This window comes from Marmota monax, unplaced genomic scaffold, assembly GCF_021218885.2.
Source record: "Marmota monax isolate L192 unplaced genomic scaffold, Marmota_monax_Labrador192_F-V1.1 WCK01_AAM20220418_F8-fsc00057, whole genome shotgun sequence".
Lineage (NCBI taxonomy): Eukaryota > Metazoa > Chordata > Mammalia > Rodentia > Sciuridae > Marmota > Marmota monax.
This window is the reverse complement of record NW_026693933.1, coordinates 999,752-1,013,870: the sequence shown is the minus strand read 5'-3', so window position 1 is coordinate 1,013,870 and position 14,119 is coordinate 999,752. Positions and strand designations below refer to the sequence as shown.

General features: G+C 32.0%; 1 protein-coding gene across 9 annotated transcripts in view; it reads left to right on the top strand.

Annotated features, from left to right (window-relative positions):
- Positions 1-14,119, top strand: part of Dgkb (diacylglycerol kinase beta) — a 769,121-nt gene that overhangs the window by 514,960 nt on the left and 240,042 nt on the right. The window lies entirely within an intron of this gene.

Below are 14,119 nucleotides of genomic sequence, written 5' to 3'. Positions count from 1 at the left end.
ATACCTAGAACCATTGACTTTTTTCTACTAATTATGGGTGAGATGATATTTCAAAACCTGTTTTATAATGACTAAAGTTGCATTTACACTGGTTAGGAGATCATTTAAAACTTCTTAAATGTCAGATAATTTTATTAGTTTAAATGTAATTAATATCCCATTGAGAATTCAAAAGATAAATAGCATTATTCTTTTTGACAGTTAAACATAGTCCATTATTTTTTATCTTACATTCACAGTTGAATAGCAGGGTTTGTAGCAACTTTAAAAAGTAGTGTCTAGGATAGCAAAATATATAATCCAAATTTGAAAAAAAATAGCATAGGGATATTTTGTTATTCTGTCTACTGCCAAGCAATCTATTTATTGTCTTTTATTATCTGTAACTTAGTTCATGTTCTGTTGCTCTTAAAATATTTAATTTAACCAAATCATAGTGACCTCTTTCTAAAGATATAGCTAGATTTTGATTTGAAATATAGGCTTCATCCTCAGAATAGAATTTGGGTCCCAGCACTGACAATAATTACCTATACCATATTACTTCAGTCATTTCATTCATAGAGTCTACTTTCCATATAAGGATATGATGAATCTCATGTTTAGTTTAGGGATTGAATTAGATGGTACATGTAAAGAAACTAACACCAAACAAAGGGACAGAATGTACTAAAAATAGGGATTGTATGAGTATACTTGTATTGTTATTATATCATCATCATCATCATCATCATCATCATCATCATCATCATCAGTCTGTGAAGAATGTGTTCTACCCGTAACATTCTTAATTACCTAATCTCATGCATGACAACCATAAGATTAGGCATGAAAATGGTCTTAAGGGGAGAATTTTCAACAGTTAAGAAAAAAAATCAAAATCCTATGAGATTTAGAAACTTAAGACTACATTATCAAATAAATACAACAAAGGTATTTTCAAGGAAATCCTTTCATTATTGAAATTAATAAAACCTGGAAGGTCTTTGTGTTCCATGTGCTACATGTGAAAATTGGGGGAAAAAATGGATGGTCTTTTATCTAAATGAAATAGCCATGATTTCAAACCTTCCTAATTCTAAAGAAATCATCTAAGACATCAGGTGTTGCTTCATTTCTTTTACTTAATAGCAAACTTTTCAATTGTACACATTTTTTTCCAACAGAAATTCTTATTAATAACACAATTGAAATAAATTTCAGGAAAATAAATATGTATCTATTCCCACTAAGGGAGATTTAGCCCTCCCTTGAATTTTTAGAGACCTGCAAGCAAATTCTGAAGTATAGTGATACTTTGTTGATACTAGATTAATCATATTTAGAAACAATTGAAAGGAGACTGAATTTAATTGTGTTTTTCCTTTTAGGTTAATGGAACTGAAGAAGGTAATATGATTCAGCAAATTGATAAAGGAGATTAGTTGTCACAAGTGCATTTTTAAAAATAGGTAAACATAATATATCAATATTTTTATATATACCTTCTATAAATATGCTTATTATTTTCCCAGGAGGCTGTAATAGCTTTTTTGGATGCTAAGGAGTGGCTGAAGTGAATTTTTATGGTCTAGTTATAAAATCCTAAAAGAAGGGTTTATAATGGAAACATGGTGAGACATTTAATACAGTCACTGAAATAGGTACTTTTGAGTCCCATATTTGTTTCAAAATAGTAATAGCAGTGAAAATTTCTCCAAGAGGTATATTTTCTTTAGCTACATGTCTAATCATGGCTAATGACAACAGTGCTTTTTGTGCCTATTCAATGTTGGTACTAAACATTGTTTTCCATTATCACCATGTTATTATTTTAGAGCTTTTAAAAATAAGTCTTCCCAATAAAATATTTGTAGAAATTATATTTTGAAATTGAGTGAAATATTTTCCATTGATAAAGGCTCAAAGGTAAAACATTTCCTTATTCTCAAATAAAAAATTCCAGAGGTGAATGACCCAAGACAACTGAATAACTTATTATAGAATAAATATTACTTAGCTTATCTAACTGGAAAAATAACAAGAATAACAAGGACTAATATATTACTATAATTGTTTACAGTTTAGTAAGTCTTTTTTTAAAAGGTAAATTGTTCTATTTAAGTTTGAGCAAAATGCTGAAAGGTAAGGACTGTGTTTATTATTATCATTATCTATTTATGTATTGTTTTCAGAAGCTAAAAATCATTTCATTTATGCTCTGACAGCTGCTAAACAGCAGGTTCAATTCTTGATTATTTGAAAGTATTTAAGCAACCAAACTTCTGTTCTTTAAAGTTGCATTATAGTTTTAAAGTATGAGCAAACTCTTTGTTTCTCATCAGCTAGATAAGGATTTAGTAATTTAATATCTAAAGTGAATTAACATTCTTATATGGTCTTAAATTTCAGAATGAAAATGAATGAAACAGCCTGATGCAAGGCCTCTTTTTCTCTTTAACCTGGCCAAGCATACTTCTTTTCCCAAACCCATGGACATTAGTAAGAAATAAAAAGTATTTGAGACCATTATCTTGTAGTCACAAAACCAGGCTCATGCTTTGATATTTAGGAGTCATTTTAACATGATTTCTATATTGTTGTATGTGTCAGTTATAGCTAACTGGGAGTCTGGATGTCTGTATATCTGTGCACTATTTTTCCTGCTCATTTAACTTTCCTGCAGCACTATCAGGCCTGTTCCAATACATTAGTAGTTTTTAAAGTTAGGCTTCTGTACCTTGAATAATTTTGACACAATTTCAAAGGTAATGTTGAGAAAAGTGAGGAACATCAATACCTTACAAAATGACATTTTTTTACATTCTTTTCAGCCATAAAACCAATATGAAGAGATAGTCACAATTTCCTTCATTGTCATTAAAAGCCAAATGGAATGATGATTTGAATTTTTGCAAAACTCAGTTTATATATCCAAAACTCTACAGTGTTATAGTTAACTAAGAAGCGGGCAAAAAGTTTTGCTGGAATGTCTTTAAATAACTATTTTCTAGTAAATTTCTGCATACAATTTAGCTTTATTCATATTTTCCATAGGTTCTGAACTAAGAAATGTGTTGTGTCATGTTAACATAATTTACTCAAAATACTTTCTCATTCTACTTTCTCATTCTGATGATCCCAATAGATGAGATAGTTTTTCAGAGGTTTATTTTATTTATCTTATTCAATATTTTGAATAAAATAATTTATTATAATTATGTAAAGATTTTTTGTAGTACATTTTCATGTTCCAAAGAATCTAACATTCTCCTTCTTTTGGTCACAATAATCATACTCAATGACAGCTTCTTAAGATGGAAGTGGGACCTATCTCTGTCATTTGCTATGCAGAACATGTGGCCTAGAGAATATTGAGAATGTTTACAAACATTTATATATCAAGAAACAATTTTATTTCCTGATTTCCGGTTCACTTAACTTTTTTTAAATTCCTCATCTGTAACCATTTTGTTATAGATCATTTCATACATACTCTTATTACATTTATCACATAGCCATAAATCTTTGAGGTCACTATTACTATCCCGGCTTGACACCTGTCATGAGAAGCTCAGGGTAAAAATGTTAATGAAATTAAAGCAACTATTAATTAACATACCCAGTATTAAACCTAAGTACCTAGACTCTCAAACTAACTCTGTTTTAAGCAGAGTCCATATTGTTATTTATTTTTGTAGTTGAATGATAGTATATAAAAAGATAAATTGGTGTAAGACATGAGGTTTATCAATAACAATAGCTAACATTGTAGAGTAATTGCAATGTACCAGACACTGTGCCTTGCTTTGCATTGTAAGCATTATTAATTAGAGGAAATTCTTATTATATGTCTGCCATTGAAGGAAGATTGTGTGTGGTGTGGTGTGTGTGTGCATGCATGCACATACACACACATATATAATTTCAGGGAAATTCAAACTTGAGAAGAATTATGATCTGTAGATACCTAGTGCAGAGATAGATGTACACAGAGTTCTATAAACATCACTGTGTTACAGAAAGCTATATTCATTAATAATCAAATGATAACTTTGATATAAGCAAACCGGAGTTTAGTTACATTTAAAACTCCCAGGATTTCTTAAAAATAAATGAATGTATAACATGTTCAACAAAATTCCTATCCAAACTATAAGAAGTTTTTGTTTTCTTTTTTATTACTGTAGATATATAACTTCAAATATACCAAAGACACAGTCATTCAGTCTTTCTTATCCAAGTTCCAGAGAAGAAAGCTCTTCTGAAGTTTATTTTTAATTACTTGTAGCATTCATAACACAAAGGTATAGCTTATGAATGAAATAGTAAAAAGAAAATGACCAGAAACAATTTATATTTCCCAGTTGTAACATTGATGCAGAAATTAAACACAACTGCAAATTATAATTTAGAAAGTTCCTTAAATTCTATGAACTTTAATAATTTTAAATAGTATTTATAAAATGCTTCTGTTATTCCAGGCTAATTTTCCCAGCTTATACAAAAGGAAATTATTCAGAGAATATATCTCAGGTATTTTGTTCTGGATTATTAGATGCCTCATAATTCTAACAATTCCTGCCAATCCAAATGTTACAGCTTAACTCACTGTGACAAGAAAACTCCCTCCCTCCTCCTTTTATCATGCTTCTTAAAGTGTTTAACGTGGACATATGAAGATGAAGGTTATTTCACAGTTTCTGTTATTTTCTGATGTAATATCTGCATACATCAATCTCAAAGCAAGCTTAAACTGAAATCTGAAGTCATAGAATTAGACACTATGATGAGGCCCAGGATCACCCCTGCAACTGGCCAACCCAAGCCCAAGCCCAGGCTACAAACATCACCAAATCCCTTCCCATGTGGTAGCCTATACCTTGTGACAATAGACAGGCCATGGATATATCTTCCAAATAGAAACTAAACAAGGAAACTATAGAACTCAATAAAATAATCAGTAATTAACAGGCATACAGAATATTCCATCCATCAACAAGCACAAGCAAATATACTTTGTTCTCAGCAGCACATGGATCCTTCTCCAAAACAGATTATGTTATGCCATAAAGCAAGTCTTAGCAAATATTAAATAAATAAATAAATAAATAGACATATTACTCTGTATTCTATCTGACCATAATGGAATGAAACTAGAAAATAATGATTAAAAAAAAAGAAGCTACTCCAACACCTGAATACTAAATAATACACTATTGAATGATGCATGGATAACAGAAGACATCAGGGAGAAGATAAAAAAAATTCTTAGAAGTAAATGAGAACTCTGATACAACTTATCAAGATCTATGGGACACTATGAAAGCAGTGCTAAGACAAAAGTTCCTTGCGTTAAGTTCATTCATTAAAAGAAGAAAAAGTCAACAAATAAACAATGTGATATTGCATCTCAAAGCTCTAGAAAAAGAACAACAAACCAACACCAAGAGTAGTAGAGGACAGGGAATAATTAAAATCAGGGTAGGAATTAATGAAATTGAAACAAAAGAAACAATTCAAAAAATTGACAAAAAGCTGTTTTTTAAAAAAAAATAAATAAATAAAATTGATAAGCCCTTAACCATCCTGGGGAAAAGGCGGGAGAGAAAACATAAATTACTAAAATTTGTGATGAAAAAGGAAATATCACAACAGACACTATTGAAATACAGGAGAAAATTAGATACTATTTTGACAATTTATACTCCAGTAAAATTGAAAGCCTCAAAGACACCAACAAATTTTTAGAGACATATGATCAACCCAAACTGAGTCAAGAGGACATATGCCATTTAAACAAGGAAATAGAAGACACCATCAAAAGCTTACCAACCAAGAAAAACCCAGGACCAGATCAACTCACAGCTGCATTCTACAAGACCTACAATGAACAATTAATACCAATACTCCTCAAATCATTCCATGAAATAGAAAAGAAGAGAACCCTTCCAAAATCATTCTATGAAGCCAGTATCATCCTGATACCAAAACCATGCAGAGACACATCAGGAAAAAAAATTTTCAAACCAATATCCCTGATAAACATTGATGCAAAAATTCTCAATAAAATTCTGGCAAATTGCATACAAAAACATATTTCAAAAAATAGTGAACCATATCAAGTAAGGTTCATTCCAGGGTGTAAGGTTGGTTCAACATACAGAAGTCATTAAATGTAATTCATCACATCAAATAAACTTAAAGATAAGAATCATTGATCATGCCAATTGCTGGAGAGAAAGAATTTGACAAAATACGGCACCCTTTCATGTTCAAAACACTAGAAAAACTAGGGATGTAGGAACATACCTCAACATACATAAAAACTATGTATGCTAAACACAAGGGCAGCCTCATTCTAAATGAAGGAAAAAATGGAAGCATTTCCTCTAAAATCTTGAATAAGGCTGCGTTGCCCTCTTCCCCCACTTCTATTCAACATAGTCCTTGAAACTCCAGCCAGAGCAATTAGACAGATGAAAGAAATTAAACAGATATGAATAGGAAAAGAAGAATTCAAACTATCATTATTTGTTGATGACATGATTCTTTACTTAGAGGATCCAAAAAATTGTACCAAAAACTTCTAGCATTAATAAATGAACTTAGCAAAGTAGCAGGATTTAAAATCAATACCCATAAGTCAAATGGATTTTTATACATCAGTGATGAATCCTCTGAAAAAGAATTTAAGAAAACTATCCCATTTACATTAGCCTCAAAATTCAAATAAATATTTTGGAATCAATTTAACAAAAGAAGTGAAATAAATCTACAATGAAAACTACAGAACACTAAAGAAATTGCAGAAGACTTTAAAAGATGGAACAATCTCCCATACTCTTGGATAGGCAAAATTAATATTGTCAAAATGGCCATACTACCCAAAGCACTATACAAATCCAATGTGATTCCAATTAAAATCCCAAATTAATTTTTTATAGAAATAGAAAAAGCAATCATGAATTTTATTTGGAAAAATAAGAGACCCAGAGTAGTCAAAGCAATCCTTGGCAAGAAACTGGAGGTAAAACTGGAGATATCACCATACCAGACCTTAAACTGTACCACAAAGCTGTAGTAACAAAAATGGCATGGTATTGGCACCAAAATAGGCAGATAGACCAATGGTACAGAATAAAAGACACAGAGACAAACGTACATAAATACAGTTATCTTATATTAGATAAAGGCACCAAAAACATACATTGGAGAAAACATAGCCTCTTCAACAAATGGTGCTTGGAAAACTGAAAATCCATATGCAGCAAAATGAAAATAAACCTCTCTCTCTCTCACCATGCACAAAAACTCAACTCAAAGTGGATCAGGACCTAGGAGTTAGACCAGAAACCCTGTGCCTAATACAGGAAAAAGTAGGCCCAAATGTTCACCATGTTGACCCAGGCCCTGTTTTTCTTAACAAGAGCTAAAGCCCAAGAAATAAAATCAAGAATCAATAAATGGGATGAATTCAAACGAAAAAGCTTGTTCTCAGCAAAAGAAACAATCAATGAGGTTAAGAGAGAGCCTACATTTTGGGAGGAAATTTTTGCCACACACACATCAGATAGAGCACAAATCTGCAGGATATATAAAGAACTAACATCAATAGATTCAATTAAAATTATATGATAGTCTCAATAGATGCAGAAAAAGCATTTGAGAAAATACAGCACCTCTTCATGTTCAAAACACTAGAAAAACTAGGGATAACAGGAACATATCTCAACATCTTAAAGGCTATCTTCACTAAGCTCCAGGCCAACATCATTCTAAATGGAGAAACATTGAAGGCATTCCCTCTAAAACCTGGACAGGGATGTCTTCTTTCACCACTTTTTTTTAACATAGTTCTTGAAACACTGGCCAGAGCAATTAGACGAAAGAAATGAAAGGGATACCTATAGGAAAAGAAGAACTTAAATTAGCACTATTTGCTGATGATATGATTCAATACCTAGAAGCTCCACCAGAAAACTTCTAGACCTAGTAAATAAACTCAGAAAAGTAACAGGTTATAAAATCAACACCCATAAACCAAAGGAATTTCTGTATATTGGTGACAAATCCTCCTAAAGGGAATTGAGGAAGACTACCTTATTTACAATAACCTCAAAAAAAAATAAAATAAAATACTTGGGAATCTACTTAACAAAAGAGGTAAAAGATCTATACAATGAAAACTACAGAACCCTAAAGAAAGAAATCAAAGAAGACCTTAGAAGATGGAAAGATCTACCTTGCTCTTGGATAGGCAGAATTAATATTATCAAAATGACCATACTACCAAAAGCACTATAAAGATTTAATGCAATTCTTATCAAAAACCCAATGGAATTCCTCATAGAAAGAGAAACAGCAGTCATGAAATTCATCTGGAAAAATAAGAGACCCAGAATAGCTAAAGCAATCTTTAACAGGAAGAGTGAAGCAGGTGGCATCACTATACCAGACCTTAAACTATACTACAGAGCATTAGTAACAAAAACAGCATGGTATTGGCACCAAAACAGACTGGTAGACCAATGGTACAAAATAGAAGACACAGAGACTAACCCACAAAATTACAATTATTTTATATTCGACAAAGGAGCCAAAATCAAAATCATACATTGGAGAAAAGATAGCCTCTTCAACAAATGGCTAAGAAAACTGGAAATCCATATGCAACAAAATGAAATTAAGCCCCTCTCTCTCACCATGCACAAAATTCAACTCAAAGTGGATCAAGGACCTAGGAATTAAACCAGAGACTCTGTGTCTATTAGGATAAAAAGTAGGTCCTAATCTTCATCATGCGGATTAGGACCCAACTTCCTTAGTAAGACTTCTATAGCACAAGAATTAAAACCAAGTATCAATAAATAGGATGGACTCAAACTAAAAAAGTTTCCTGTCAGCAAAGAAACAATCTGTGAGGTGAATAGAGAGCCTACATTTTGAGAGCAAATCTTTACCCCTCACACATCAGATAGAGCACTAATCTCTAGGGTATATAAAGAACTCAAAAAGCTAAGCGCCAAAAAAATAAATAACCCATCAATAAGTGGGCCAAGAACCTTAACTGACACTTCTCAGAATAGGATATACAATCATTCAACAAATATATGAAAAAATGTTCATCATCTCTGGCTATTAGAGAAATGCAAATCAAAACTACTCTAAGATATCATCTCATTCCTGTCAGAATGGCAGCTATTATCAAGACAAACAACAATAAATGTTGGCCATGATGTGGGGAAAAAGGCATACTCATACATTGCTGATAGTATTGCAAATTGGTGCAGCCAATATGGAAAGCAGTATGGAGATTCCTTGGAAAACTGGGAATGGAACCACCATTTGATCCAGCTATTCCTCTCCTCGGTCTATACCCAAAGGACTTAAAAACAGCATACTATAGGGACACAGCCATATCAATGTTTATAGGAGCACAATTCACAATAGCTAAACTGTGGAACCAACCTAGATGTCCTTCAGTAGATGAATGGATTAAAAAATGTGGCATTTATACACAATGGAATATTACTCAGCACTAAAAAAATAACAAGATCATGGCATTTGCAGGGAAATGGATGGCATTAGAGCAGATTATGCTAAGTGAAGTTAGCCAATCTCCCCCCCCCCGAAAACAAATGCAGAATGTTTTCTCTGATATAAGGTGACTGACTCATTGTAGGGTAGGGAGGGGGCGCATGGGAGAAATAGAGGAACTCTAGATAGGGCAGAGCGGTGGGCAGTAAGAGAGGGGCAGAGGGGCAAGGGGTTAGCAATCATAGTGGGACACCACATTGTGTACAACCAGAAAAGTGAAAAATTGTGCTGCAATTTTGTACAATGAATCAAAATGCATTCTGCTATCAAATATACCTAATTAGAATAAATAATTAATTTAAAAAATAAAAAAGACATTATTATAATTTATTTTAAAATTGGAACCTGAAAACTTTAGATGGAAAAAAGATTTCATAAAACTCCTAATTGTTATCAAAATCCCTATGGGCACAGAGGAATCAAGTGTCTTTCCCAAGTTCTCACAGTAATTTAGTAGAAACAATATAATAATGTTTCTGTTCTTATCCTTAAAATCAATAAAACTCAATAAAATTTAAAATCAGTAAAATTTTAAATCAATAAAATTCTCAGTAGCTTTTAGAATATGATGTTATTAGATTGTTTACATAAAAGAAGTTGTCTAATAAGCTATGATACCTGGTGAACAGATACAATCTTATCCATGGATGGCATTGGTTGCAACTTGGAAATGTTTTGAATTGATCACCAAAGGAAATATTGAATAAATGTATTTGGAGATGTAGAAATGAACTACCTTTAAATAGAGAAGATTTGAAGGAAATGGTAAGATTTGGACATAATTCACAATGTAAAGAAATTCTGAATGTATATATTTTACATACAGTATATATTTTATAAATTTAATAAGCAATGTTTAAGAATGTGAGTGGATATCTATTACCTTCCAAAATTTTACAAGTTATCCAGGTTCCATAAAACATATGATTGAGAAGATACACCATAGAATTTTATTTACTTAGATGTAATACAGCAAAGTTCTATTTAAAGATACCTGAGTATCATTTGATTCAGTTAATTATTGACTTGCTGCTGCATAAAGCCAAATTAATTATAATCTTTTCCAGAAAACAAATCAAGAAATAATACACATATATTTATATTCATCATTGTATATGCCTATTTTTATCTGTTTACTTGTATAAAATACATCTTTTAACTTCTAAATCTATTCTCTATTGAGATTCTATAGTAATTTTTTTTTGTTTAAACAGATCACATGAAAAAGTCTGAAAATGACTAGCTACTTTCTTCAGAGTATTTAAATTTTATGTAGTTGTTAAAAATTATGTGCACAGAGGTAGGAATTTAATAGGTAAGTTACACAGGGAATAATGTCAAATGACTCAGCTTGTCAGAAATGTTAAGTGCCCTTGACATATCCCTAAGACTAGAAAATGTCACTTCACACCCCTGTCAACCTATTCAGAACTAAACAAGGAATGTGTGGAGCTTTTAACCCCATTTACACAGAGACCTACCCTAAACAATTCTGAAAAATAAGAATATACAGATAGTTAAGGTTAAATCAATGTTTTTTCTTTTCTTTTCTTTTTTCTTACAGCATACCATCCCTCTTCTTTTGGTAACATTGTACAGGATTTTAATGTTCTAAGTGATTTACAGGTAACATAGGGAACCTCTTTAAATATATATACTAAGAAACTGAAGCTCCTATTAATTGAATGCCTTATCCAAGATGCTCCTCTTTATTATTGGCAGAGGCAAACCTAACTTTTATGCTGACTACATGGGAAACACTTTTTTTTTTTAGCTTTACCATTCTGCACCATCTTTAGAACAATTTATATGTCCTATAATATTGAAATTACCTTCCTAGTAGCATAGGATTCATTTCCTTTCTTATTTTTCAATTGTTCAATACGTTTTTTAATCTTCCAATGCTTGCTCTATTCTGCTTTCAGAGGGTAAAGTATGCCTATCCCTTCAAATTCCTTGCACTCTCTTATGTCTAACTCTTACAGCCCCAATCTCTTACATGGAGTGTTCACTTGCTAAGCTCTAGGCATTTGGAAAGTATACATATTTTCCCCCTAAGTTGTCTATTTCAACTTTTTTTATTGACACATATTAAAATATCATATATTTTACTAGAATCTTTTTTTCTTGAATTGTCTCTGAATGATAAAAATCCTGTAAACTTAAAGGATATATGATATGTTAAAAAGAGTACAAATGTCATTGAAAATAAACATTTGATTTTTAAATATTAAATGAAAAGTTTTAATGTACAAGAGCAAATCTCTGTTCTTCATATGCTCAAAAATTTTCTTATTCAAGTCATAGTTCTTGTTCCTACTCTTTGTAATCAAAACACTGATGTGTTGTATGTTTTTTGTCTTCCCAATTCAAGTCTGATCCACTCTTGTCTACACATCCATCAGTCTTGCTATGGGCACCAATGCCATGCATCTCAGTCTCTTTGGTCAAACATCTTTTAGGTACAGGTTACATGAGTTCTCACAAGATTCACTGCAGTTGGATACTTCTTCATACACTTTTTTTTCCCACTTAGCTTCTGTGATACTCTCATCTGGCCACACCAGGTTTTATCCCTCCTGCAGGCTAATTGTCCTTTACCTGGATTGTCACACTGCTCATCACTAGGCTCTTTCAACTTTAGCCTTATTGACATCATGTGTAATCCTCCAAATTTTATATATAATCCAAACCTCTCTTCTGTCTTCCGAGCTCATTTCCAACTACCTCATCTTGTCTTGAATATTTGGAAAGTAATTCAAGGCCTGTGCATACAAAGCTGAATTGACAATTATACCTTCAAACATGATCCTTTTCCAACATTTACTGTCTCCAAGAATGGCAATGCTATTTATCTCATTATGAAGTTAGCCACCTTTAGCAGCTCCTTCTCCCTCAATATCAGCACCTATCTGTGCCTGGCCTTGTGCTGAGTGCTAAAAATTTGATTTACTGTTTTGTTTTTAATTCCCATAGCCACCTGAGATGAACATTATTATTGTCTCCACATTGTACTCTTCATAGGGCTCTCTTGCTCTATCATTTTAATTTGGTCTTATAAATAGCTCCTGGATTCCTCACTTCATTCCTTGTCCACAAGCTCCATCCTATCCCAGGTTTCTGTCACCTGCCCCTTGAATTACTCAAACAAGAATAGAATTCTCACTGACTTTTCTCTTCTTCAGTGAATAGCCAGTTGACATTTTCCTAATAGATCTCAGATCATTTGACCTTAATGACCTCCTCTTATAAACCCTGTTTTATTGGTCAGTCAATACACCTGCCTCTCCAGCTTCACTGAGCACCAGACTCCTCTGTCAACTCCTTTGCTGCTTTTTACCTTAGAGCATTCCCTGAGCTCTTTCCTCCCTTTCCACTATACAGATTCTGCTCTTCTTTCAAATTTTAGTTCAAATGTAAATTCCTTTACAAAGGAATCCTACTATGACTTCCTTTTAAAAACTAACCATCCCTATTGCATGCTTTCTTATAACATTGTCCTTTCATAGCGTTTTTCTTATTGCAATTTGAAATCAAATTTTGAGCTAATTCTAACAATATCTAAAAATTTTGTTATACAGTAAGCAGTAAGTATACTGCTTACTGTATAACAAAATTTTGTGTTTGTCTTTTATTACTTATTATCACCAAAAGTTAGTAGGGTATCTACTTTAGAGCAGGAATTTGTAGAATATTTCTGAATGAATGAATGTTTACAGGCTTCTGGTTTTCCTCGAGGCTTATACATACACATATAGTATCACACATAAGCGCATAGTCACATATACTGATGCATGACCTCTACACATAAATGCTTACCTTTATGAATAATTCTCCCCCACATGTAAACAAAATTATGATAGTAAAATACACATAACTTATACAACCCAATTGTTTAGACTATCAAAAACTGCTGAGAATTTTACCAAATAATTTTATTAATATTTTCTATAATATTGCTTCAGTGGCCACATATTATTTCAATGTATAAATGTGACAGTGTATTCTACCAGTGTCCTCTTACTTTACTGCTATAGGTGATACTTTGGTTAACATCTTCATAGGTTGAACTTTGTTTCTATCTGTAATTATTTCCAGAGGAAAAGTAAGGAAGAATGATGAGATGCTAGCATATTGCATTTGAAGAGCAATTATTATTTGCCAGAAAATGTGCCAAAGTGTGTGTTTTACAACCACCCATTGAGATGGTTATTATGGTCCCTATTATACAGAAAGGCAAGTTAAGATTCAAAAAGCAAAAGAAGTTAGGGAGATTAGACAGCAAGAAAGGAGCAAATTAACAATTTGAATACAAGATTCTCTGAATACAATAAGATTTGATAAATAATACATTTAATATCTTGATATTTATTGTCCAGTACCCTAGGGACTTTATATTAATCTCTAGATCTCCAACCCATATCTGAGTCATCACTATTATTATTAAAGAATAATATTTTGTTATTTGAAGATATAAAAACTAATCTTAAATAAATTTTTACATATTTGAGTACAAATAATGTTCAGTATATTTGTGTTC